A 5365-nucleotide genomic window follows, 5' to 3' on the forward strand; every position below is an offset into this window, starting at 1 on the left:
CAAACATCTCGAAATCGTCAAAGGAATCGTCAAAACATATCCAATTAATCATTGGTTCACCGAAAAGAGCAGTTTTGGATGGTTAATCGATCAATTCTTCACTTTTTTCACGAAAACCGTTTTCTGAGCGTTTTAGGTTTTTTTCTTAGCGTTTTAGTTTTTTTTTAGCGTTTTAGGGTTTTGCCTTTGAGCCTCTCACGTACCTATCGTACGTTAAGGCATTATCGTACAGTAACTGCACCCTTATTATTATAACTAACTGAAGAGTAAGTTTGTCACCTCTCACCTCAAGGTATATAAAACTAAGATGAAAACTAGAATAAACCAAGGCGACCCAACTCTCACATAGTGGGTGGGTTATCTTAATAAGAAGGTAGTGGCGGGTTGCCTTATCTTTTCAAAGGCAGTATCATTTGCTTGGACTACCTTGCTTTGAAATTTGAACTCTATAGTTGATGTCACACACTTTAAGTTGACCCTTGATCACCACAAAACACTACTCACTTTTTTTTTTTAAATTGATTTTAAGAGGTACTAAATTCCTTAATTTAGGGTGCCAAAACAGGTACAAAAGAAATGCAGTGGACCATGAAGTAGACATTCATGGGAGGCAGCCTGCTCCACACATCTTATAAATGTACATTGCTTAATCTTTGCAAGAGAACAACATAAACCAACTTGTAAATTTAATGAAAGTTAATGTCTTTTTTTGGTAAGATAATAAACAAGTATTAATATCACAAGCAGAACTTAACACACATTTTTTTTAATAAAAATATGGGTGTAAATGAACCAAGCAACTCGTGAACTACTTTAGATCACCCGACTAAAAACTCGAATTGAGACTTAAACTTTTTTATCATCTTTTTATGCAGAATTTGAGAAGTGAATTCATATCCTCATACATTATACCAGTTAATTATAATAATTAGTATAAAATTTTACTGAAACTTATTATGATTAACATTTTAGGTTCCAATATATTATAAGCTAATATTGCCTCAAAATAGAAAAAAACACCAAAAGACCATCAATTAATTAAGTTCACAAGAAAACAGCTTTCCCTTATGTGCCACTCATGTTAGTATCATGTTCCACACTCATACTTGTAATCATCATAAATAGATATATATATTTTTATAATACATACTTTTAACGTCTATATTAAGGTTCTGTGTAAGAGCTTTGCCACAATTGCATCTTACATCTCTAAATTCTATCTAAAGCACCCTCATAAAAACACGATCCCCTATCCTTAATTAGTTTCTCACGATGGCTATCGATTCATATTTAGATTCGGTTTGCTACAACGATGTTGAAGAAGAATACATAGACATGGAAGTAAGCTTGTATACAAATCCTTTTCGTCACTTGAATACCAGTGAATTCGAGTTTCAAATGTTTTTGAGCTCATCAGACAGAGAGTTGGTCACAACTTCTCCGGCTGATGAGCTCTTTTACAAAGGAAACCTCCTTCCCCTTCATCTCCCACCGCGCTTACAAATGGTTGAAAAGATCCTCCAAGACAAAAACAATGACACTTTTGACGAGTTCTTCAGTACCCCATTAGGCGCGAGCCCCTACACTACCCCTAGCTCAAATACCCCGTTTAGGTCCTGCAATGTTTCGCCTTTTGTTTCTTGTCACGTTAGTAGGGAACTCAATCCAGAAGATTACTTTCTTGATAATATTACAACCGAAAACCATAAAAAATCTTGGACCAAAAAGCTTAACCTGACTAAACAATCATCAATGGGGTGGTCAAAACTAAAGTCTTTCTTCGGTAAATCACATGGCTCAGATTGTTCTAGTCGCAAATTCCCGAGAACTAGTGGAAAGAAAAAGGAAAAACATGACGGTAACAATAATAATAATAATCGTCACGGAAGATTACTATCCGGTGCAACGACTAAGACTTCCAAGAGGTTTTCTACTACAAACACTTCGAGTAATGCCAACAGCTCCGGTGAGTTGCAAGTTCACCATAGAAGCATCAACATGAGTTTGGAGGTCGAAAACCAGATACAAAGGGCAATTGCTCACTGCAAAATGTCACAGCAACAGTTACATTCAATTAATAAGACGATAGGTGACATGGGTTTTTGCTAAATATAAGTTGCTTCAAGAAATGTACGTAATGTGATGGTCAAGAAAGACAATGATGTATAAACCAACAATCTTTTATTGACGCGTATTTTGATATATTTTGTTTTGTGTGCATAGATTCAAAAAACATCATAAAACTGTATAGTTTTTGTTGATTTTGCGGGATGCCTAACATCGTCATATTCACTTTTCACAGTACATCATACACATATAATTCTTAGACTTACAAGTTGTGTGGATTTATATATATAATTGGTGAGTTGCACCACGCGATAAGATGAGAATTTATACATGTTTATCGACAAGTAAACCTATTAAAAGTTTAAAACACCTGTACTGGAAATTTGTGATATAATAATAAAATCATTTAATCTGAATTGAAAAAACATTAAAATGAAAAATGAAAGTTTCAAATCTTCAACTTTAGCAACCAAAGTTTAAAAGCTTTAAACTTTCAATTTCGGCCACCAAAGTTACTTGTTCTACAAACTTTAGCCACAAAAATGTCTTTACATTTTTGGCCCATGACTTTTAACATTTAATTTTGGCTAAAAAACTTTTATTTGACGGTACCATAACGAACCAAAGAGATATCGATCCACTTAGCACTGTGCCCATGTCGCAACGCGCCAGTTTGAAGTAGCAACAAAGAGAGGGGTTGGATACTTTCGGTTTCCAGCGAGGTAACCGTATAGGCATTAGGGTGTTCCTTCGCGAATCACGATCGAGTTCAACCCACTGCAACGTGCGCGGTCTTCAACTAGTTATTTATTAATTTTTCAAAAATTGTTTGTATATGTAATTTATTTTCCACCTATAAGATGTACATAAAAATTTAATAATTTTAGGTACTGATATTTTCCACCCATGTAATACACGAGTACTAATCTAGTAACGATATATTGATAACCGAAAAAGATGATTGTAATATGGCAATAAGAGCACCCACGACGCATCCAACGTAAATGCACCCGGATGCCCACAAACTTCACCATTTCAATCCCAAGCATTGTGGCTCCCGTCCTAATTCCACCCCCGTCCACCACTCCACCCCTCAAGTTTGTATTCCCAGACCTACAATTAATGGACTTGGTTTGTGGATACCGCTCTCATATACATATATACACATATAATATATATACCAGGGTTCGTGGAGATTTGATGTTGTGAAAGAAAATTAAGGTCTTTAAGAAAAATTTCGAACATGATATGACGGTTTGTGAACGTACAACATTGCTGGTGTGCTCTAAGTAAGAAAGAATAAAGTTAATAAGAATAAAAAATAACAAATAAATCCAAAGGCTGGTAAGAAAAATGAAGGGTGATCATCTAAACTCTAATCTAGAATAGTTTTAAACTTTAACTTAACTATAAAGCTTAACATTAAACAATCAAATTATCAAGATCCAAATGTTATTGACATTAAAGTAAAAATATAAATTGAATACCTAAATCGGGGGCTTAGAAACAGGAGGACGTGAAAAGAAGAGCGGCGGACTTGGTCTGTAATAGGCTGAGCGGCCATTAACAAAAGTGGTCAAAATCACGAAGAAATGGAAAAGTGGTCATGTCCGGAAAATCTAATAGCCTCTTGTTACACTTTGACTTCTTTCTTTCTATTTTATTCCTTTTTTTTAAATGGCCAACCAAACTTTATAAAATAAACAAAACTATCGTTGCAAACAAGACACTAGCAACGACTAAAAACAATCAAAACCACCCAACTAAGACAACCGAAGCAAACCACAAAAGCAAAAAACACCAAATCCAGCCGAGGAATAGGTCATTATAACATAAAATTAAAGCCCTGTCACATCTCCCAAATAAGACCCACGTTTTTCCTCTGGTTCTTGACCCACAAAAAACTAAGAGCATTAACCACATTATTTAAAGTGAAATTCTCAAAATGTCTTCTCTATAGAAAAAGATTCCAATTTTGTTCCTTCAAATTCGAATTTTCATCTTTGTCCATGTGCTATCCCGTCAACGTCGTCGTGTTAGAAATTCTAGTCGGTGCGATTGTGATCCAATCATATCACTCCACGTGCCCAAAACTTGTCGTCCCCTTCATGTTTCTAAACATAATACGTTGTCCCTGGATTTGACTGGAAACATGTCAGGGACGACGTGTTTTGGCCACGTGGCATGATATGATTGGATCAAAAACATGTTGGTTCGAATTTCAAACACAACAAGGATGATGGGTTTAAGTTGAAAAAAGATGAAACTTGAAATTTGGAGGGGCAAAAATGAAATGTCCTCTTTAGAAAGAGCACATTTTGGGGGTTTTCCTTTATTTAAATCAATGTTGTAAAACTCGCTAAGCGGTCCCTAGGTGGCCGACCCCCTTATAGGGAGTACTCGGAGTACTCGGACATGATAAATATAATATAAATTAATTATTGCATATTATATATATAAATATATATATATGTGTGTGTTAAAATTAGCATAATTCACGTCAAAATAAGCATAATTCATATGGAAAAAAAAACATGATTCAAAATATTCATGTTTTGTTGTTATTTTTAATTTTTTTACTAAAAAAAGATAATAAAAATATAATAAAAAATTAAAAAAAAATTAAAAAATTGTGGCCGAGTTGACCTTGGATGCCGAGTAATCCGAGTACTCCGACTTTTGACCGAGTTTGACCTTGACGAGTAATGGTGGCTGAGTTGAAAAGAGGTGGCAAGGTTGATGTCCGAGGACCTTGGAATCGCCAATTCCAAGGCCTTGGTATCTAACTTTTACAACACTGATTTAAATTAGGCGACTTCCTCTAATCCCCTCAAACACCAACGAGTTACGAGCCCATCAAGATACCATATTATGATCAAACACACCGCATTGAAGGCCTTTGCTTTCTTCTTTGGTAAGAATTAAACCGATGTAACTTAAACAAATCTTTTAAACTACATTAAAATCACACTTAAATAGTTTGTACCTGTAAAGGTTTTATATTTTATTTATTAAACTTCAATAACTTAATAAATCGTTATATTTATCAACATGTATATCTCTTCATAACATCCGAAGGACACCTTATCATATTAATAAACAAATAATTATAGTGTAAAGTAAACTCACTTTAAAGAATAAAATGGAAGACAAGCCCTGATGATTATGCCTTGAATGTTATTAATTTAATTATTAGGTGACCCAAAATCATAAACTGAGTTAAGATGTCATCCACACCATCACATATTCTGATATTCACATCACTTCTCTTGCATAATTATATTTTACAAGATTTAAC

General features: G+C 34.4%; 1 pseudogene; it reads left to right on the forward strand.

The window, feature by feature from the left end:
* The first annotated feature begins 1004 nt into the window (after positions 1–1004).
* LOC143588960 (putative membrane-associated kinase regulator 4 pseudogene) lies at positions 1005–2161 on the forward strand (annotated as a pseudogene).
* The last annotated feature ends 3204 nt before the right edge of the window (positions 2162–5365 follow it).

The sequence above is a fragment of the Bidens hawaiensis genome, unplaced genomic scaffold (genome assembly GCF_021521415.1).
Source record: "Bidens hawaiensis isolate Kalapana, Puna unplaced genomic scaffold, B.hawaiensis_p1.1 tig00037007_1, whole genome shotgun sequence".
Classification (NCBI taxonomy): domain Eukaryota; kingdom Viridiplantae; phylum Streptophyta; class Magnoliopsida; order Asterales; family Asteraceae; genus Bidens; species Bidens hawaiensis.